Consider the following 24,106-nt stretch of genomic DNA (forward strand, 5'->3'; position numbering starts at 1 on the left):
TAGATACACTATACAAAGAGAGAAAAAGAGAAAGAACAAAAAACCTCAATACAACACGTCATTCACATTGTAATAAAAATATTCCATAATTAAGCAAATTATTTTGCATATGAAAAATGTCTAAAAGATCTGAAATGTTTATGTTAATATATGACAAACTCCTTGTACCACTCTTCGGTCCAAACTTCCATGATAGAAAGATAATTGTCAAAGCAATTAAGATATTAACTTTGACCCATAGTGACTGAACACCCTGAAGTGGGAACCCTGGGCCAGCTACTCCTGGAAGCCAAAAGGAAGGCATGGATAGAAGGTTATGTAATAAGCAACCCTGCTTCCTTCACAACTGAAGCCCATATCATATGAATCCTTTCAAAAGAGCCAGTCATATGGAAATAATCTGTTCTCTGGGGAACCACACCTCTAACACCTTTCCACATAGTCTGTATTCCTCTCCTAGTCTTCACTGGCATTGATTGCCAGCAATGAAGGAGCCAAGTCTAGTAAATCTCAGGTGTGAAACCCTAGAAAGTTGTTTTACAGGAGCTGTCATCTGCCCCCGTTCCTTCTCTGATATCTACTTTTGAGGCATTCTATATCACTTCTCCTTGGTCTTGACAAGAAATACTACATGTTTCCTTATAAGAAATTGGTAATACAGAGCTACAATACCCCCACAGCCCATTCAGTTAGTGAAAATATTTCTCAGTATTTGGTGCTCTAAATCATTGAGCCTTCTAAAATTAGATGTTTATATATCTCCAGTGTATAGACTTCTTAGCAATTGCATTTTCATTCGAATCCCAGTTGCTTTCCCAGATCACCCAGCTATGTCCTGCATGGTTCATTACTTGAAGATTTGTACCTAACTTCCTATCAGTGCCCTCTGGATACACGAGTCATTGATGTTGAACTTCCAGCTCCTTAATGAGGCCAATAGTTGTGAGAGTCACCCTGCACACACCTACTTTGACGTAGCAAAGCACTTGTATACTGTTGAACATCAAGAAGGTCAACTCTGGCTTTTCCTGCTGGTACAAGCAACTTTTTCTTGCTAGTCAAAGGGGCTTTGATTCCCATATGAAGAAGACTACCCATTTTTGAACACCGGCATAAATGTTTGACAATAAAAGCAAAATATGCCTCACCAAAATATTCTTTGACTGGCAAAATATTTAACAGCCAAGACACTGGTCAAGAAATGCTGGTGTAATGTTTGCCATTCACAGAGCTTCCGTCTAAGCTCTGCATGGAAGAATAACACCCCTGTATACTGTCTGATTTGGTAGTAAAATCACAAATGTTACCTTCCAACAGGGACCTTTTACTCCTATCATTCAAGGGAATAGATGGGACTTCTTAGGATTCACAATCCACCCAGCTATGTTACTAAAGACCTTAAATATCTTTATAACCTCACTGATAGCCTTCCTGTGTCTTGATGCCACAAAACACAGTCATCCACAAACCACGTGGAGCAAATTAATTCTGCAGATGTTATGGGAATACCCTTCTGTTGGTAATGCTGTTGAATGTGAGCTGCAAACATTCCTAATGCTGATATAAATAACATAGGGAAAAGAGGGTATCCCTGTCTAGTGCCCTACAGCAACAGAAAAGGGTCTGAATATACCACATTTGTACAGACTTCTGATACCATAAACTGCTACAGCATCCCATAAATATCATCACTTTATAAGTCAAAAGCCTTCTGGAAATTTATAAATAAATCTGCCATAGAAACATTGGAAACAATACGGGCCAGCTGAAGCATATTAAGCCACATACAGAGCAGTTCAGGTCCCCTTGTCATCCCTTCACAACCCCTTGTTTCCATCTGCAGTAGAGAAAGACTGGTATGTAATCCATAGAAAAAAAACTCCCTCCTTATTAGACTTAGGCAACCGCTCTATAAATGCTAACTGCAATGTCCAGAGAAATATTCCCCTATCCTCTGATGCTTGGAAAAGCAAAAGAAGGGATATGGCCATCATTTATTTATTTATTTATTTATTTATTTATGTGTGTATGTATGTATGTATTTATTAATTTATTTTACATTTGGTTACCAGAAAAATCCAACTGGACACAGGTCCTTTTTCAGCAGACATGTGGGAAGAAAAACTCCACATTTATGAAACAGTACATAGGATAATAACACAACAATATGCATTCTATACTGAAGGGTATATATATGAAATTATACACAACTGTTAACACTTGCAATTTACAGTTCTTGAAAACATACACAAATGCAAATACATACAATTTACCAATCCAGGTTAAAGCACTGTGATACAGAAGAGTGGGAACATTCTGAGCAATTCATACTTATCAAAAGTATGTGAGGTAGGGGGGCATGGCCAAGGATGAACCTTGAGTAGCAGCACTTTCTCTCAGCTCTGCCTTATCATATATTTTATGACAGTAAATTTAATTATACCTAAATAAAAAACTTTTTTATATATATTTAGTTTCATTTAATAGTCTATTTAGTTATTATTAAAATATTTTTTAAGTTTTTTTTAACCTTTCCTGTCAAAAAATAAGAGACAAGTTTTTGGCATCTGGCTTCAATGTGAGCTTCACAAAATTCTTTCATCAGGACTCAGCAATAAAAAAAAGAGTTTCAAACTCTTTTAACTACTATGCAGGAACTATCAACAAAAACTGACAAAATGGAAATGAAGACTGATATTTCTAAAGAAAATATTTCTCAACAAATGGAGACTTTACATCAAGACCTTAAGCAGAAGAAGAAACAAATTACAGGTATTGAAACATCACTAAATTACATGGATAGTAGAATACAGCAAAATGAACATAATTTAGAATTCCTTCTGAAGCAAAATTCCCTGCTTCAAACTAAAATAGATGATCTTGAGAATAGATCTCAAGAAATAACATCAGGATCTTCGAGCTACCAGACAATTTAGAAGAAAAGAATTTGGAGAAATTTTTAACCTCATGGCTGCCTGAAGTTTTACAGCTTCCTGAGGCACTTTCTTTTGGTATAGAAAGAGCTCATAGGTCTCCATTTACTTCCAAATTTACCAAAAGTAATTCCACAAAATCAGTCATATTCAAATTTCTATCAACTCATGATAAAGAAACAGTTTTGAAGACTGCTTGGTTTAAGTCATCAATTAAATACAAAGACAACATCATACATTTTGATAATGACTATTCTACATCTATCATAACTAAAAGGAAACAATTCCTACCATTACTTAAAGAACTTAAAAAAACACAAATAAAGCCTCACCTGCTTTTCTCTGCAAGGCTGCAAATCTTCCTTCAAGATGGTCCGAAGATTTTTGAGGAACTAGATTCAGCTATCCAGTACATTAAATCTAACAAAATATTGGAAAAAATAGATGAAATGGACTGGGCTAGTTCAAGTCTTAAAAGAATTGCTTAAAAGAGAACCTGGAAAACAGTATAGCACAAGAAGAAACTCAAAAAATAACTTTTTTACAACATGGTTTTTATTTTCTTTTTTTCTTACATAAGATTTTTTCTTATGACCCAGTAGTCTAGGAAAATGAATATAGATCAACAGGTGTGTGTTGATATATTCTTTATTATGTTGTGTTTTCGGCTTGTGTTTCCTACTGAATAGTTTATTAGATTTTTAGAATTGCCATTCGCATCTTGTTTTATCATATAACTTTATTAATAATCTTAGTTCTCCTTAAATTTGTTATTTCTAAAAATTCATAGTATATATCATATATTAACTTACTTTAAAACACATTTTGCATTATTAAAGGGAAAAATATTCTGTTTATTGCCCCTTGCTTACATATGCCTTTAAATATGTTGACTGCATTAGTTTAATTTTGTTTTTGTTCACTGATACTAAGTAGCTGCATATTGCTGTGATTCTATGGCAGGCGTACCGGTTGTAGTCTTTTCCCTTTATTTTATTAATCTAGTACGTATATAATTGGTTTAAAATTTACATTTTAATTAGTCTTTATTCCCTTTTGTCTACGATTTGACTTATGGTATATGTCTCCGAGTGGCTAATAGTATTATGTGATAGGTATGCTGTTGATAATTCTTTATGTTAATTTACTGTTGCTTCTTTGGTTGATTGCTTGTTTCAGTCTGCGGCTGTTGAATATATACATTTAATTGTAGTTTTGGGAAGTGTATTCTCATTTCTTTATGATAATAATGTCTTTTATAGTTTATTTGGGGTTAATGGCTTTGTTTGGTGCCCCTTTTTGTGGTGTTATGTTTGTTTAGTTAAGCCCTGTTTGTTGGTGGCTTTGGACTTATGGTAGATCTGAAAACACGGTAAATCCATGAACTGTTTCTTTTTTTGTTTTATTTTTTCTCTCCTTTTTGCCTCTCTCTGCTATACTACAAAATAAAGCATTGGAGTGTTGCTGGAGTGTCTTGAGAGCCTATCGAGACTTAGGATGCCCTCTGTTGTTGTCTGAACTGCCTGCAGTTTCCCGCTGAAAAATTTGAGGGTGCTTGCACTACTACTCGGTGACATGGACACACGCATCTCTGAATTCCTTCCATGAGCCATATGATGTCATCATCAGCTCGACAGATGTTTTTAAAAGGCAGTACCTGTTTCCTTTTTATCTTTTGGACTTTACAGTAAGATTAACATAGTTTTCGCTGTCTACAAAAGGTAAAACCTTCACAAATTCTGTAATGAGGACTTTGATGTCTGAAAGTTAGACTTTATTTTAACATGGAATGTAACTGGTATAGTTACTTATTTGGTGGGTAAAGAGGGGTTGGTTTAATGTAATAAAAACACAACAATGATCATTTCTTTAGTAAATTGACTATACCTGTAATAAAATATTAATTCTACAGTTGGAATTCACTTGCGTTGCTAAGAATATAATTCATGCTTAGATATCATTAGTGGCTATGACATGAAATTAGCAGTTGTTAATATGCTGTTGCATTTAATTTTTGTTAAAGGTACTGGTATTCTAATAACTAGTGGTGCAGATGATACTTCGTATGCTGCAAATTATATGATAGGCTCAGAGTTTTAAAATAAACATGTTGGATTCATACTCTTTGTATGTGCATGTATATGCATGTATGTATATACATGTGATCTTATTCATTTAATTATTGCATATTTGTTTCATATCTATTGTCTGGGATTCTCCCACAGAGCTGAGAAGCCTTGTTTTTTTAGTGGAAACCTGGAGAGAAAGGTCCCAATATGTTACACAATAATCTTTATTTATTAGCTTAAAGCAGCCTTGGTGCAGAATTATTACAAGGTATTAAGTAGCAGTACAAAGTTATACAATCTCAATAGTCAGGTTTATACTGTTTTTTTTTATTATTAGTAGTGTTGTTTTGGCTTTTCAGATATGTAAAGATTAGAAGTAACAAAAAATAACAAAACACAATGCATACATAGCTATATAAAACTTTACTAAAGTGTTACTTTAGCTATCTGTATCTTAAAATTTATGTAAGATTTGTAAATAGATTTGATTTATTCCTGTTATATATTTAAGGTAGATATAGTTCTTGTTGATTTCTTGTAAAATGGTAATTATATTATATATCCTAGACTATAAGTATAGTTAAAATTCTCACTTTAGATAGATTTTTGTTTTAGCTATATAGATTATATCTTCTGTAATGTTACATTATATCTTACTAATGATTTGTTTAATATATCTCCTGGTTATAATAGGATAACTTAAAAGGTAAAAAGAAAATCTAGATATATCTATTTATGCAGTTACATCTTTAGCTTTTTGCTAACAACTTTGATATACTTATTCTTATGCAATATGAAGTATCTTTGCAATGAGTTGACTGTAATGTCTCTTTCAACAATATAGACTTATTATCTTAGTAAAGTCATAACTCTATAGTTTTAAAAATAATCTAATTTTAATTTCTTGATTATATTTTCACTAAACATAACAAAAAACTGAAAACTAGGATATAACAACAAAAATTATAAATATTAGAAGCAAAAGTGTTTTTTTTTTCCTCCTGATGATTTGGAATTCAGTATTATGGTGACACATCTGCATGTCACTAGCTCCATGAATAGTCTTTCTTACTTGGGTAATGTATTAATTCTTAGATTTTTGATAAATATCAATATGGGAGTCTTTAAAATGACCTTTTCAATTTCACATTCTTATATCATGGCTAACTATGATATTAGTCTTGTGTAACCTTATAACATGTTAATCTTTGTTGCAATTTAATTTTAGTTAACTTGTCTATTAGCTAATCTAACATAGATTATATGATGACTTCTCCCTTTGTATAATACAGACATTATTATTCACAAACCATGTTTTTAACTATGAAATAGTTCATACTTAGGTGGAGCTTGATAGAAATATGCTGCAAGTAGGTTTGTTAATTTGTATAATTAATGCCACTCAAATTAGGAGTTTATAATTCCAAGTGGGTTTTTGAGGGTTTTACTGTTTTAAAATTGTTTTTATTTTTTGATAGTATTCTTTTTGATGTTCACTAAAACAAGCATAGTAGATAGCTATTGATATATTCATATAATTTCAGTCTTAAAATTTTTTGCCTATGTTTCACACAGTATATATTGCTGTATTTCTTACATTTTATTAGTATCATCTCCTAGATCTAAGTTTATTGAAAGTTTTAATCAGTATGTATTACACCCCAATACTCTTACAATATGGCATCTTTACATTTTATTTCCCTTAACATAAATGGTTTAAATAATCCTAACAAGAGAAGGTCTTTGAATAAATATCTCCAGTTAAATAACTCACAATTAATTTTTCTGCAAGAAACTCATTTGTTAGAGGGTGATGTTTCCAAGTTAGAATCTAAACTTTTTCATTACTCATTAGTTCTGAGCACTCTCAAAAAAAAGAGGTGTTGCAATACTTTGGAATAACAAATTACCACAACCTAAAATTATAGATACATACAAAGATAATAAAGGAACGGTAGCTTCTATTGTCATAGAGTTTAATAACTTAATATTCACTATAATTAATATGTACTGGATTCCTGGCTTTGGACAGAGCTCAGCACAACAACATATAGATCATATTATCCAATTTTCTAAAGGCAATATTATATTAGCTGGTGATTTTTAACTGCATTTTTAATAGCTCAGACTCTACTTCTAAAGGTAATAGAAAAGTTTCAAGTTCAGCCAAACTTCTAAAAGAGTTTTCAAATTCCTTTTATTGAAGGACATAGATAATTACGCTGACCCAAAATCATTAGTCTATACATTCTTTCACACAGACACAACACATTCTCAAGAATAGACAGAATTTTTATCTGTAATAGTTTAACTGATTCTTTAAGTAATGTGAGAGTTATTGCTTGTCCCCTTTCAGATCATAACTCTATAACCTTTGATATACATATTTATACATGTACCAATGTTCAGATAAAACGGATACCAGCATATATCACTAAATTAAAACATTTCAACCCCTTCATATTAGAAGAAGTTCATAGTTTTTTTAGAATTTAATACCGACAATAATACACTTGAAATTTACATCAGGGATGTAATGAAGGCATATTTGTATGGCAGAATAATTGACTGGTATAAAAAAAAAGACTATTATGGGATAAAGATTTAAAGGAGCTACAAACTAAACCTGATACTTTGAATCTTGAGTTATCAAAACATTAACAAGAGAAATCCAAATTGGATGAAATAAAATCTCTAAATAAGAAATATCTTGAAATTTTCAACCATAAAACCATGATAAGTCTTGAAAAAATTAAATGTATTATTTTTTTCAATAAATCCCAGATCTTTGAATATTTTAGCCAATAAAGTAAAATGATTAAACAAATGTAATCATATTAAAGAAATATAATCACCTCAAAAAAAAAAAGGTATCTGACTAACATATCATATTAAATGAATTTAGAATTTTTTTTCTTAAGCTTAACCAGTCTTCTACACTAATAAATCCAAAGAAAGATATTCAAGCTTTTATTAATAAAAACAGTAAAAAAGACTAACAGAGAAACAAACCAAATTATTTGATAGGCAAATTATGTTAAAAGACACCCAAGAACAAATTAATACACTCAAACAAAACAAAGCACCTGGTAATAATGGTATTATTCCAGAAATCTACAAAATTCTACCAAATGAAGCTCTAACTTTGTTACTTTCAGTTTTAATACTATACAAAATAAATATACTACCCCCGTCATGGAAATATACATTCATTTCTCCCATCTTAAAGCCTGAAAAAGACTCTATAAAATGTAATTCATATAGATCTATATCATTATTAAACATGGAGTATAACATGTTTATGTCTATATATGCAAAGAGACTTAAAATTTTCTTCCCAACTTAGTAGATGAGGACCAAACAGGTTTCATAATAAATAGAGCAACTTTTGATAAAATTAAAAGAATAATAACATTAATTGAATCAACTAAAAACTTAACAAATAACTTAACTATAGTTGGTTTAGATATAAACTGTGCTTTTGACACAGTCAGTTGGGATTACCTTTTTATTCTCCTACAGGAACTTAAGTTTTCAAATAATTTTATAAATCTTATCACCCAGTTATATACAGGCTCTCAAGCTTATGTCAAAATTGGTTGTGATATATCTCAGTTTGTACCTATTACTAAAGGGACTAAACAAGGTTGTCCTTTTTCCCCTCTTTTATTTACTTTAGTCATGGAAACTTGAGCAAACTTGATTAGACGAAATAGCAATATTAAAGGTTTTGACATAAGTCTTAATAAAACTTCAAAGATTCAAATGTTTGCAGATGACATTCTGATTACTTTGGGAGGTAAGAAACCAACAATGCAGGAATTATTTAATGACATAGATTATTTTCAAAAAAACTCAGGTCTTGAATTTAATCACAATAAAACACAAATTTTGTTAACTGGCTCAAAAATATAATATTCAAAATTAATATGAAAATTATATACCACAGTCCCAACATATAAAATATTTAGGTATAATTATTGCCAATAATATAAAAGAAATACAAAAACTGAACATCGACAATAGTTTAAAAGAAATAGACAAACTAATAGAGAAATGGTCTAAAATAAATTTTTCAATAGAAGAGAAATTATTAATCATAAAAATGATACTTCTACCAAAAATCTTATATATAGTTCAATCTATTTATATTCCTCCACCTTATACAATAATTAAAAAGGTTAACACCATCCCCCGGATTTACTAATCTTCTGTGCAGGACTAGTCTAGTGCTGCATGGAAGCAGCGGTTTAGGAGGAGGACAGCAGCGTGACATGCATATTAATGAAGGCACTTTGCCTGAACTCCCAATCCTACATGGAGCGTGTACGAGTGCAGAGGGTGTGTCTAAGAGCAGCACTCTCAGAATAAACACGCCCATGCAATATAAAACAGCAGAAAGTGGAAATAAATGAGTGAGGCCACCCATAGGTGTCCACATATCCCAACCAACAGTCTCCCATGAGTACAACAGCAACAGTACATATAAATAAACCGAAGAAAACCCACTATATTTATTTAAATCCGAGTACAGTTAACAATAGGTGCGCAGGTCTGCCCATCACTGAGCTATGGTTAAAGCAGCTTAAAAGGCTGAAGAGGATAAGAAGGAAGATATATGCAAAAGAAGCAGCGCAGCAATAGTGTATTGAGCAGAGCATGCGCCTAACGAGCAGGCATTCCCGGTTCGAGACCCACTGCAGCACATACCATTTTCCATTTGAAATCCGTATGTGAACAATTTTTTCACATTGTTTGCTGTATAACCTACTAAATAACATATAAATGTGAACTGGAGTACCGCATTAAATGCACATGTGAAGTGTCAGTATCATAATGAATAAGGCACTAGGAAGCAGGTCTAAGCAAAATATATAAGCACTAGTAAGCGTGTTGAAGTGCGATTGCGTGGGGGTAAGCATTACCTACACAGATTAAGCAAAGTAGAAGCCAACTGAGTGTAAGACACTGTAACCTGAAGTTGGCAGTGCTTACCTTCATGCAAACTCACATAAACCCACTTACAACTGCTTTAAAGTGCCTTAATCACTCAGTATCCAACCGCTGGTGTTCTGCACCACCAACAGAATAAGCAGCACCTGCAAGGCCCGAACCAAGGACCCTGCACACCATAGACAAAGGAATCTACCACTAAGCGAGACAGTTACAAATAATGTCGATGTTGTCAGAAACAGTCATTAAACAGCTCAGAGAATGTATACCTACAGCTAGATGGATATGTGTGTGCAAAGATATTACCATCTAAATGGATACAACATATTTATAGATGTAGTCACACACATATATATATATATATATATATATATATATATATATATATATATATATACATACACATATATAAATATCCAGAGATATATACAAATATATGAACAGATATACATGTAAATGCCAACTACAAATATATATGTCATCATCCATACGTCCACATATACACAGCAAGTTACACATATGTACGCAGATAAATGTCCCCATAGGTATATACAGACAGAGTTAGAAATATCTAAGCAAATATATAGACCCACAGAGGTATATATGGCCAGACATCTGTAGATAGAAATGGTAGATTAACAGACACATATATGTCCATATGCACCGTAAAAAGCCTTGACAGGCCCCAAACAATATACATCACATATGAATTGGCGTAGCCCCCACCCAGACAAACACATTCACCCTACAAAACACTACCAAGCCCAATGTAATGTATGTGTGTCATTGGAAAAGGAATTTAAATTAGCCCTCGGTCATGTTCCACATGTTGACATCACATCCCCCTCTCCCCCACCCACTAGGCGGCCCAAGCAGTAAAGGCCCATCCAACCAAGGCCATCCCCGACCCATATATTCATTACCCACAGTTCCACTTCCCCCACCGGCTGCACACACGCAGCCACCATATCAACTCTAGTTACTGGCCTGTAGCTACCACACCACCACACATTGCTCCCCCCTCCACACACCCCACCCTCGGGACCCATCCCGTATGTTGTCCCAAACCAAGAATCCTAGGTCTGGCACATGCCATAGTCCATGTACATAGCCATGGGTAGCTATGTCATTCTGGGTGTAGATGAAAGTTGTATACCCAATGTATGGGCTGTCCTACATGGGATGAATGATTACCTGGTACTAACAATAGATTTCATGTGTGAGTCTGTGTATACTAACGGATTTAGTTGTAGATATCACAAAGCATATGTGGCACACAAGGTTGGCTGGTATGCACATGAAAAAGTACCCAGCAATAACAGGCAACATGACAGGATATGTAGCTACATATTTAGAGGTATGTGTGTATATATACCCATAACTGCATGGAGATATACCTCCTCCTCTCTGTAGCACAAATGTAGACATACATAGACAGACATATACATAGGTACCCACATATAGATATATACATATGCAGACACCCATACATCCACGTCATTTTATATATATATATATATGTATATATATATGTATACAGCAATATATATATATATATATATATATATATATATATATATGTGTGTGTGTGTGTGTGTGTGTGTGTGTGTGTGTGTGTGTGTGTGTGTGTGTGTGTGTGTGTGTGTGTGTGTGTGTGTGCATGTGTAAATATGTGTGTGTGTGTGTGTGTGTGTGTGTGTGTGTGTGTGTGTGTGTGTGTGTGTGTGTGTGTGTGTGTGTGTGTGTGTGTGTGTGCATGTGTAAATATACAGAGATATATAGGTAGGATATGATACAGCAGTTAAGACTTACATATATTCACAGGCCGTGCCAATGGGGGTGAGGGGCCCAATCAACAAACATGTAACCCGTAGCATCAACCCCCCCCCCCCAGCTAGACAGGTGAAACATACAAACACACAATAAAAGTATACAAACCACTGCTTCCCAGACTACAGGCAGGATACTACCAGTGGGAGAGACATGCCAAGTCTAATCCTGAAACAAAGATAAGAATGTCCCTTGCGGGACAGCCCAAAAATTTAATGGCTATTTGGGCTTCCAGCCATTACATGGATAACCTACGGCAGGGCATGCCTGTTCCCAGACTACAAGGTTGGGGAAGCCTGATGACCCATGGGGAGAGACAACGTACGTGATGGGTTTTGAGAAGTGGAGAGTGGGAAGTGTGTAGTGGTGTGTTTAGACCTGATCTGCACCCAGAGTAAGGAAGAGTGCTGAAGAAGATGTGTGGGTTGGGAACTATGGGTGAGTAATTATGGGCCTAGCCATGCGGGTGTTGGCTAGAGTGGTTCTATGTGGACCACCCCAGGGTTGTAAGTAATAGTGTGCATTGGGCAGAGACAATGCCTAATGAGCAGCCACATCCAGTACGAGTCCCACTGCAGCAAACCCTTGTTTACATGGCGAAGGATGGAATAACCAGATGTGTTGTTGCAAACCCACTAAATGACACCAAAGAACACATGGTTGCAACACCCCACTGTAGGCATGTAAGCCTAAGTGGCATCACAAGGTATTATTGCTGTCCTCCCCCCACCCAGGGGTGTGAGTGTCCAAACCTACCCCCAAATGTAGGGTATATACACAGCTGTCACTGTAGATGAAATGGCCAGCTGTGGACCTTCCCATCAGCCTTCCTGCACATCCCTGGACATGTCCCCTACAATCAGCCCCTCTGTGTGACCCAATAACACCACTTACATATTGACCCCTGTTTCATGACTGGTAATGTTAACAGTCGCAAGTAGGTGACACCCTCCTCACAACTATATTGGCAGAATCTGGAACCCCCAACCCATGTGTATTACCGCAGCAGTCCCACACAGCACATGCAAATAAAGCATGCAGGGAAACCTCAAACACACCTGGATCATCACCTGCTCACCACCTGGTGAAGTCCACCCCCATAACTAGCACTCCATACCCCTACACCAACTAGTGACACTGAAACCTCCTGTCCTGCCTCACATACAAATCCCAGCATCCTGCAACCTGCACTACTGCTCTCCCACCAATCAGTGCAATGGCCTACTATATAGTTAAAATGCCCCCCCCCTCCACCTACCTACCTACACCTTCACTATTCACATCTACTCTACAACACAGGTATGGAATAACTAAACCTAACCCAAATACCTGAGTGTAACCTATCCAGAACTGCTAAACTGGAATCCCACTTCACCTTACACTGACCTTTGTCAACAGTCATACCTGACATGTACACCTGACTGAAGCATGTATCATACCGACATGTTAATGAAGTAGAGCGGTGGTATGCAGCAGCATGCGGGATTACACCTGTTTGGGCAGCGGTAAGCAATGCCCACACTGATTAAGCAATGTGGAGGCCAACCCAGTGTAAGACACCATAACCGGAGGTCAGCAAGTCTGAGCCTCGGGCACACCAGTGCATACCCGCTGACACGGCCCCCACAGTGCCTTAAGCACTCTGTAGGCAACAGCTGTCATCGTGCCCAGTAACAAAATGATCAGCACTTCCAGGTCCATCCCCCTCCACCATGCACACTATAGCCCAAAAGAGTTACCACAAAGGCATGGCAGATAGACAATCAGCTGCTATCACAAACATAACCTCCAGCACAGGCAGTCAACAGTACAGGAAAAGCATGTAAGTATGCAGATTAATGCCAGCAAACATGTGCACATTACTCAATCACAGTATTCTGAGCAGTCTATGAGTATCAATGAACAGTACCTGTCCACACATATTGTGAGAACAGTAGTCTTGCATAATACTGAAGAGAGGAATGAAAAATGGGGCACGCCGTGGGGGTGTGCTTCATCCGTACAACCAGGAGATGAGGCTGGTCTGGCATGTGAGCACACCACTGCATCTCAAAACCCTGGCAGGATGCTACAAGTGGGAGAAACAGTGTAGACCAGCAAAGACTACTCGTGACACAACAACAGGTCTGTCCCTGGCGAGATGAACCAGACTTTGTGGGTCACAAAGATGTGTCCACCAGTATTGGAGGAGGATCAAGGGGAGTCTTGAATATACATGGACTAACCGGATGAAGAGCCTGCAGAATGTTGCGCTGAGACAGTATAATGGAGGAGTACTGAGACGTGCAGAGAGGGAAATGTGTGGAGGTGTGGTATGGCAGGTCTAGCAACTGGAGAATGGATGGATGCAGTGTACGCAGAGCTTGGGGGCCGGGGAAAGGGAGCATGGGTATGACATTAAGATAAACATATGCAAATGAAGCAGAACAGCAATAGTGTAGTGGGCAGAGCATCCACCTAATGAGCAGGCATTCCCGGTTTGAGTCCCACTGCAGCGCATTCCATTTTCCATGGGAAATCTGTATCTCAACATTGTTTTGCTGTATACCCTACTAAGTACCATTTTTATTTCAGCAGGAGTACTGCATTACATGCACATGTGAAGTGTCAGTGTCATAATGACTAAGGCACTAGTAAGCAGGTGTAAGCACAAATAAGCAGTAGTAAGCATAGATAAGCAGTTACAAGCATGTGTATGTGTGTTTGCGTGGTAGTAAGCATTGCCTTCATAGATTAAGCAAAGTAGAAGGTAAATGAGTGTAAGAACACAACCGAAGGATAGCATTGCTTAGCTCTGCGCAAACCCTCGCACACCCGCGTACAACCACTCAAATGTCCCTTAATCATGCTGTATCCAACAGCCGGTGTTCTGGCCAGCAACAACATATACAGCCTCAGCAAGACCCAAAGCCAGGACCCTGCACATAATACACTAAGTGATTTTCCAGTAAACCATGACAGATGTACATAACCCTCTTATTTCCAAAAAACATATCATCCAGCACTATCACTCACCAGCACAGGAAATAAAGTAATATCATACCACACAACCTCTTAATGCAGGAATTCCAGACAGAGTGTGCCATAATGTGGGTACAAATAGGGATAACTGTTAAAAACTGCTCTAATACACTTAAAACATTGCTAGTTACACAGTTATATGTAGCAGAACACATACTTTGAAGAAGATGAAAAGTCTGAACAACAAACATGTTGGCACGAGTGACTGACCTCAATCCAAAGGTCATCCATGTCAATTGCCAAGGGAATGAGGTACAGGCCACACATATAAGCCGAACATGCATGGACATATGGACAGATATATATCTGTAAATGTAGACAGACAGCCTAGGTATATATACATGTATGCATAACTCACAAATAACCATATAACAGAAATTGTACCTAGATAGATAAATATGTTCAGTGTATATATCCAGATATATATATATATATATATATATATATATATATAGATAGATATATATATATATATATGTGTGTATACATATGTGTGTGTGTGTGTGTGTGTGTATATATATATATATATATATATATATATATATATATATATATATGTATATATATATATATCTATATATATATATATATATATATATATATATAAATATATATATATATATACATATCTAGATCTATATCACTGTCCATATCTATTTCACTATATATGGGGGTTTCACATATATAATTATGCAGATATCTATATATATTTATACAGACAGACGTGTATAGCATTGCCACATGGGAACAAACTCCTGAACCGCTCCCTACAACATAACAGACCATGAGCACAGTTAATGGGGGTGGGGCCACAAATGAGGGACACCTGGTAATTACTGCTATATAACCCCCCCCCCAGCCCTAACGGATATGCTGTGCAATATAATATCCAGCACATGCAATACTTGATGTCAGGGCCCTCCACAACACAGCTACAATGCTCCAACAGTAATCCAAGTCACCTGTACATGTCAAGGCAATATCTGTAACATATGCCGAAAAGTCATTCTACCGTAGAGAATGTACAATGTGGAAGGGGTACACATTACAACAGTACAGATATGCACACACAACTATACATTGACAATTATGTACAGGTGTGTGTATATATTTATATATATATATATATATATATATATATATATATATATATATATATAGATATATAGATATATATATATATATATATATGTATTTATATATATGAGATATATAGGTACATACACATATACACAGATAAAAGGTATTAGTAGCCATACATATGTAGTAGTGTGGATGCACTGGGTGCAAAGTATATCCCTCAGCCACAAGCCCTGTAACTGTTACCTGTGAAATGTGTAGTGTGGCAACCATGCCCACAAATTGAATACTGACATTACACATATACCCACTCACAGTTCAAAGGACATGACATGACACACAGCTATGTATACACAGGCAACCTTTATTTGTGTACTATACAATAATGTATGCCATTACCTACAGCATGTAGAATTTGAAATATTTAACCAGTGATGGATGCAAGGCCCACACAAAACAGTAAATGCAGACAGTGCAGATATATAACATACTATGGTGTCCAGGCCAAGCCCTTCAATTCATACAACAGTAGATAAAGGATTTGCCTTCAAGATAAGTAACAATCAACAATATCAGATGTAGTTCAGCAGCCTCCAATTACACCCTGTAGTCAAGCCCTAGGGGAACAATCATTACTCGTGGTAATGTCAATGTATCTGTCACATGTATGGACCCTGACCAACACATGTGGGAGTCCACAATATGTCTGGGATGATAGCAGGAATGTTAGCAGTAAATAATGATAAGCCATTACTTAACAACCCCTAACTGTATCACAGCAAGACATAGCCTGCCATATATGTGGAGGACAAAGGCAGGAATACACAGCTATACTCGCAATATTGCTGTTACACACCCTGGGAAATGCTGGTGTTACAGGATTTGTTGCAAAATACCCTTATGCAGGAATAAGACATCAGGAACACAAATGGATGTAGCCATGTACTGATAGCATGCAGCACACACACTGCCAGTGTAATATCTGACACTGGACCTGTATGGTGAACGGACAGCACATGATAGGCATACCTCTGTCTAGCAAGAGGATAGGCCCACAATAGTGAGCTACACAGACAGACTGCATTCCAAGGTAAACTAGTATGTATACACACACACACACACACACACACACACACACACACACACACACACACACACACACACACACACACACACTGTAACACCAGTACTATACAAAGCATAACACAACTCTACTCACAGTCTGCCTGTGGTTCCTGATCCTCCTACATATGTGTGGCTGCCCTGAGTGTGCAGGTTATCCTGTAAGAGGCTTTGCTACCTGATGTCTGTAACACTGATGCCCACACACAGGAAGGATGTCCATCACACAGGAAATGTAAAGGGAACACACTCACATGCTGAGCGGATTCATAGTGGGTGATTGCAATGACAGTGGTAATTGGCAGTACTACACATGTGTAATCATATCTATATGTCTATCTGGATAAGTATGTGTACATGTATGTCCACCATATATCCTGGACATGGAATGTAGCCCTATCCCAACCCCTATCGTCCCACAGTCTTAGTGCAAGGGAATGTCAGGTATGTATAGCAGGTATATTAGTAGACTATTGCTACTGTCATTGGGATTGTCTTCACAGACATGGTGTGTCTAGAAGGTCACATCTGCTTATAAAATGTGTGCCATTGGCTACTGACAGACATCCTAAGGACATCAGTGTAAAGTACCGCTGCTAGCATGTAATGCCTTTGTGGACTGTGGCAGGGATATTGGTCAATATATGTGGAAAGTCTGACACACCTGGTACAGTCCAGAGGTATGCACATTAGCCCTTAGTGCAAAACATGTGTACCATGCCCGACAATATGGATGTAGACAGTCATGTAGATGGGTATAACACATAACGACTGGTATACATTTGCCAACATAGGTTATGCATTCACACACTCCTGTCTGGCCTAACACATAATGACTGCTGGTACAGGGGTGCCACGGCCACATACTACCCACTAGATATTGACATACATCTGTACAGCATCCCACTGCTCTGTCTGACAGACATGACTTTTAAGGGAGGCCCAGCAACAGTACATCTGGCAGGTATCTACACATGACATCTCACTGGGTAAGTACACTACGCTGCTAGGCATGTAACAATGCACTGTGCAGGCTACAGGCAGACTGGCTCAACACTGGCCTACATCTCCTATGGGGGAATGCACATGTACCTGCATATATAGCAGGCTCAACAGGCATGTCACAGCACAGGGTAAGATACACCTGTGTGAAAGTGCATAACCACAACCAATGTGAACACATTCACAGCCTCATATGGTAAACTAGCATAATATGACAGTATATGGACTATCTGTTCTACACCACCCTCATATGTGCCACTCACAGAATGACCCTACATATACTGGGCTGCTACACAGCATGGTCTGATGGCTGTCTATGGTATGGAACATGTGTGTGTATGGCCCTACAGACATGTACGCCACTACGGTACCATACAGTGGGGCAGCATGTAACATCAGACAGGAGGGGAACTGGAATAATGACATCTACCACAATCTGTACACAAGCTAAAGTCCATATTAACAATATACACACTGCCGACATTCACCATGAGTACACAGACCTCAGTACTGTACAAACATCCACAGAATGTCCAGGTTATGCCATGAAATAGAACCCATACTGTACATAGCATGTGTAGCAGTCTGAGATATCACTGGCTTGTTATCAGTCATGATGACACTACTTATGGTGTACGGGACATATGCAGTACTTCATGCATGACATGTGTAAAAAGGTTGACAGAGGTGTGGGTGAAAGCACATACACAGGGCCAGTATTGACATGTTGCTGTGATAACCTCATACATTACTGTTATAATGGGGTTTGTTGCAACATATGTCCTATGAGGGATTTGAAGTCAGTAACTGCCACGGCCTTCACCATCTACAGACTGCAGTCCTCACACTACCTTTTGCAGTCCACAGATAGATGCTCTGTGGATAACACATGAAACCAATGGCACAACACTGCCCAGCCTGCAGATGACCCTGCAGATGGGGATTCCTCATGAACATGGAACTGACATGGCAGGTATTGCAACATGTACAACAGCCATATCCTCACAAACACTGTTAAACCAACATTACTCCAAATGCAGTATAGCAGCACTTACAGTCAGGTCAGACACATCCCCCTCCTGTTCGTTTCCCTCTTTCCTTAGTGTATGTTGTCAGAGGTAAATCCCCAATCCTTCTGAGATGCTGTTTGCCAAACAACAGATCTAGTTCCTGCTCACAATGAATAAAAAGGCCTAACACCACCATAATGTTCCTAGATATTGGAGTGTGTTTCCATGCAATTGGCTATGGGAATGTTACCACAGCTGTTCAACATGCAATCAGCTAGGGGAGGGTTGCAATTCATGCAGATGCCATCAGCTGATCATGAGAATCACTTAAATTCACATGCTGCTGCCTGAGCAAAGCAGGTGTGGGCCTTCACATCCACCAGAGAGGTAGTGGGAGAGGCAGACCGAGGCAAATACATGTCAGGGAGGGGGTGAGAGAGTAAAACCAAAGATGCAGTTATGGCATGCACCACATGGGTTACCTGTTGTGGAGCACTCAGAACATATATGTGATGGTGAGTGACATCTGCAACAGGGATATGGTAGAAATATGGTAGGTGACATACACGTGCTTGTCCATATGAACAGGTGCCAGCGTCAACACAGCCACACTCTCACAAGAATGCACACACATTGACACACCTGGCAGGGCCAGGAGTACAACTCATCAGTACTGGGATTGCCACAACACATCACTGTGTAGGTATCACATGCACCACACGGGTCATATGGAGGTTGTATGCGCAAGGATTATGAGGAGGTGTCAGACATCAGACAGCATGCTGCAGTATGGCCATGGGGGTTATAGTGAGTGTGGATGTGGACATACGCAGCATACAACACACACACAAACACTCAGAGTGCCAGTACTGACATGCATGGGTGCATATCTGCACAGGTGTGTGATGGTCAACTGTGCCAGCAGGCTTTACAAGGGTAGGCAATGGGTATACCTGGGCAACAGGCCACATGACAATGGCCTGCATTGTGGCTCAGAGCTGTAGTTTTTGCATTTGCCCACACAGGTGGGTATTGTATCCCCCATCCAATCACCTGGGTGACTATTGTGTGTGGCCAGTGCTGTGCATCGCTTGCCATGTATGTGTTCCTCAGTCCATGACTTGGACGGTGTCTAGGAAGTGCACACCTCCCACAAGCATGTACAGTGGCACATGGAACAGGACCTGGGGTGTTTGGCCCATGTTGTGAGCACAGATTATCATCAGATGTGCCAGTCTTGCCCACCTGTGGGAGGAACTGGTAAATGGCAGCAGGTATACCCTGCACCTACATTGATAGCATGATAACAGCATTCCCTGATGTCAGTGGCATTTGTCCATAGAGGGCATGTTGTCAGGCATGGTATGTCTGTTGTGAGTCACATGTGAAGGCACCACACGTGCTGCAGGTGTCCATTGGGGAATATGGGAGAGGTACACTGTCTACATGTATGTGCATATTGGACAGATGGGCAGGGGGACATGCCCTCTGTAGCCCACTGCTATCACTCCATAGTTACTATCAGTGGCCAATATGCAGTGTACTACCCACATATTGGCTGTTGCCTAGGCATGTGTGTGTGTATGAGACATGGATTGAGTGTACTCTGGGTAATACTGGAGTTGCTAACTGTGATTGCCAGGCCTTGATGTCACATGTATGGGTATGGCTTTGCACCCCACCATCCCAGCTATTTTACATCTGTTACCCCTGTACAGTTGACATTGTGATATATAGTAAGGCCACCATATAAGAAATGTGCAAAATCCACTCCACATTGGCCACAGGTGTCACACACACACAACCACCTCTACACAGTATATGGGTTACAAACACACACACGCACACATCTGTCATGTCTGGGAGTAGAACCCCTACCTAACTAATTTATTATACTACAGCACTACACAGTTACAGCACATGCCACGGACATTACTAGAGTACTCCTTCCCCAAAGATGAATTTCACAATGAATGACATCAGCAAGAGTACCAATGTAGGGCATTTGAAATGTACTGTGAGCGACTAGCCTAATATGCATTGCTCTGTACACAGACATTGAAACACACACGAAACAACCAGAACTGCCATGGGTGGAGATGGAACCCTTCCACAATTCTAAACCACACTCCAGCAGTACCCAGTTACCGGATACTCTAAAGAGATTACTGAGCAACAACCTTCCCAGAGGTGTATTTCTAGGAGGGTGTCATCAGCAGCCTTGACAAAGTTCAGTATATGAACTGTAAGGTGTGTGAGTACCTTAAAAAGCATTGTTTTCTACTCAGTCAGAGCCAGACAGACACACACATATAGTTGCCAAGTCTGGGATTAAAACACCTACCTAACTACTTTATTACACTATGGCAATACACAGTTACAGGACACACTATGGAGATTACTGAGAAACAACCTTCCCAGAGGTGTATTTCTAGGTGAGTGTCATCAGCAGCCTTTAAAAAGTTGAGTATATGAATTGTAAGGAGTGTGAGTACCCTAAAAAGAATTGTTCTCTACTCAGTCAGAGACAGACAGACACGCACACACAAATTCACACACACACACAGTTGCCAAGTCTGGGGTTAAAACATCTACCTAGCTACTTTATTACACTACAGCAGTACGCAGTTACAGGATGTGCTATAGAGATTACTGGGCAACTACCTTCCCAGAGGTGTATTTTAGGTGGGTGTCATCAGCAGCCTTAGCAAAGTTGGGTATATGAATTGTAAGGAGTGTGAGGACCCTAAAAAGCATTGTCCTCTACTCAGTCAGAGACAGACACGCACACACAGATTCACACACACGCACGCACACACACACACAGTTGCCAAGGCTGGGGTTAGAACACCTACCTAAGTATTTTATTACACTACAGCAGTACTCAGTTACAGGACACACTACAGAGATTACTGGGCAACAACCTTCCCAAAGGTGTATTTATAGGCGGGTGTCATCAGCAACCTTGACAAAGTTGGGTATATGAATTGTAAGGAGTGTGAGTACCTTAAAAAGCATTGTTTTCTACTCAGACAGAGATGCACACACAGATTCACACACACAGTTGCCAAGTCTGGGGTTAGAACACCTACCTAACTACTTTATTAGACTATAGCAGTACGCAGTTACAGGATGTGCTACGGAGATTATTGGGCAACTACCTTCCCAGAGGTGTATTTCTAGGTGGATGCCATCAGCAGCCTTGACAAAGTTGGGTATATGAATTGTAAGGAGTGTGAGTACCCTAAAAAGCATTGTTTTCTACTCAGAGACAGACAGACACACACACACAGAGTTGCCAAGTCTGGAGTCAGAACATCTACCTAGCTACTTTATTACACTACAGCAGTACATAGTTACAGGATGCGCTACGGAGATTATGGGGCAACTACCTTCCCAGAGGTGTATTTCTAGGCGGGTGTCATCAGCAGCCTTGACAAAGTTGGATATATGAATTGTAAGGAGTGTGAGTACCCTAAAAAGCAGTGCTCCCTACACAGTCAGAGACAGACAGACACACACACAAACACAGACACACACTCACACACTCAGTTGCCAAATCTTGGGTTAGAACGCCTACCTAACTAGTTTATCACACAACAGTACGCAGTTATGGGACAAGCCACTGAGATTACTGGGCTGCAGTTCTCCCAAAGGTGTACGTCACATTGGATGACCTCAGCAGGCTTGTCATAATAGGGCTATGGGGAGGGTGGTGTGTGCATGGGCCATACCCCATTCATCTAGGGGTTGACACCCCACATGCAGGCACATATGGGGTCATATGTCACAGGTACGTGTATACAGCTACTAGATGACTAGTTCCTTATACAGTCATGTTGCACGTGCACCACATAGTCTGTAATGCTGACAGATACTGGTGGCTATTATCTGCAGTTTGTGAAATCTGCACCTCATGTGTTTTGGGCCCTTTGGCTGTGTGCTGGGTGGGACATGCCTGGATGGCTCCTTGTTACAGTCACCCTCTTCCACACATATATGCCCATCTACCTTTGGCTTATTTTAGTGTGTTGTCTGTACATATATGTCTGTATTCCTATCCACTGTGTGTACAAGGCAGGAGTGGTGCATACTGATATGTGTCTGCACTAAGTACTCTGACTGCCAGATATGTCTGGTCCACTGGTGTTTGCAGACATGGCCTTCATGTGTTTAAGTGTGTGAGCGTATGACCTTTCAGTATGTTGTTGACTGCTATTGCCTTAATTTCTCTAAGTGTGTGAGCATGCCCAGTATGCCCTTCCGTATAGAATGTGTGGATCAATACCAGGTAGTTTGTACTCCAGTGCAGGGCTTTCTGTTGTACGCCTACAGGTAGCAAGGTGTTTATGCTGGGTATCCGTCGATTATTTGGCAATATGGGGACAGACTGTGCAGGGGATAGTGTGTAATGTATGTGATTGTGTCTATGCTGCTTCAGCTGCATGGTATCGCTGTTAGCAGAGATATTCATACATGTGTACTGTTATACACTGTGATGTTGTCTGTCTTCATGCACTGCCAGGTGGGCATTCTTGCTCACAGTTCTGTCTTGGGGGACAAGGGTGACTACAGCTGTGACTGGGATTGTGGGATACACCTACGTATTCATGGTACGTTATGCCATTCTGGATGGGGAGCTGCAGACACTTGCTGCTAGGTCTGTGTATCCGGTTCAGCACCTTGGTAGAGTGCTGGCAGGGGATACCATACTTGTACATCCATTGACAAGATAGTATTGTCTTATCTTGCTGTGGCAATGCCTCACAGCTGTACAGATTTGCAGGGGTTGCCCAGAGGCAGGGGCCATGGGTCAGGCCATTAACCCTATTGTGATGTACAGGCAGATGTATAGGCACCCATTCATGTATTTGCAGCCAGAGATAGTGTGGGCATTCAGCTTGGTGTCAGACCCTGCACATTCCATGCTGGCCATGATCCCACCCTCCCTCTGTTATTGTAACCTCTAACATACATTATGCAGACATTCTCTGATACTTCCACTAAGGGTATCACCCAGTCACAGGTGTGTGTTGGTGGTGGTCCACATTTCATGCAGTGGGCCAGGGTGGACATGTTGCTGTGG

Source organism: Protopterus annectens, chromosome 2.part2, assembly GCF_019279795.1.
Source record: "Protopterus annectens isolate FY-2018-M chromosome 2.part2, PAN1.0, whole genome shotgun sequence".
NCBI classification, from domain to species: domain Eukaryota; kingdom Metazoa; phylum Chordata; order Ceratodontiformes; family Protopteridae; genus Protopterus; species Protopterus annectens.